Here is a 977-nt window from a genome sequence, read left to right as displayed (position 1 = left end):
TAACGACCTCGCTTTGCGATACTAGAACCCAGGAACTACCAGTCTCACGCCATAGCATTTAACCGACAAACCACTGAGCCGACATCCGATGGTGTCTAATTTTGTGGATTGATCGACTATGAAAATACTGAAATCTCCACAAAACCCTTTCTGAGTATAAAGGAATAGTACCAAACAACTAAACGTTATCCAGTCTTGTAGCCATGAATGAGATCATTGTATTAAATAACAAAGTTCAAGGCGTACATCCATCTATCAAAGAGAAGCAATCCACTTCAAAAGCAAACTAGCCTTTCACGATAGTCTAACACTGAATCCATCTAGATTTATGATGTTGAGGAAACACACAAAATAGACAGTAATTAAGACAGCATTAATCGTGTGCAGATTAGTTAATGTTATACAATATGGTATAGAGTGAAGAAGTGTGTGTACGGTGAAGTGGACCAGTCTATATAATACATATTGATAAACAGTATTGAATTGATTTTAATAGATTGGGAGGCATGATGAACTGGTGTGATGTAAGTGATAATAGTGTAATGTAGTAAAATATGATGATTGTGTTGTGAATGGAATGAATGAGTCGGTGTAGTGTATTAGATAATTGTGAAGGGAAGTGTTGTTGACTGAGTGAAATGGATGAGTGGATATATTGTATTTCTATAGTGTATGAATAGTATAAGAGTAGTGATAGAAAGTATGTGAATGAATGAATGAATGAATGAATGAGATGATGAATGATGGTAGTATGTGATTGAATTGATGTGGAATGAATGGAATAGAATTGAATGGAATTGAAGTGTATAGTTGATAGTGAATAGTTAGATAGATTTATGTTATGAATTAAAGGGAGGACTGTGAGACCTCCCCACTGACAAAAACTACACGCCCGAGCGCACCCAATTAGGGTTCGTCGCGAGTTTCAACCCACCGAAGTGCAATGGTGAGCCTCCACCCGGGGTCAGAGCATTCCT

This window comes from Schistosoma mansoni, chromosome 1 (genome assembly GCF_000237925.1).
Source record: "Schistosoma mansoni strain Puerto Rico chromosome 1, complete genome".
Lineage (NCBI taxonomy): Eukaryota > Metazoa > Platyhelminthes > Trematoda > Strigeidida > Schistosomatidae > Schistosoma > Schistosoma mansoni.
This window is presented reverse-complemented; position numbering follows the sequence as displayed.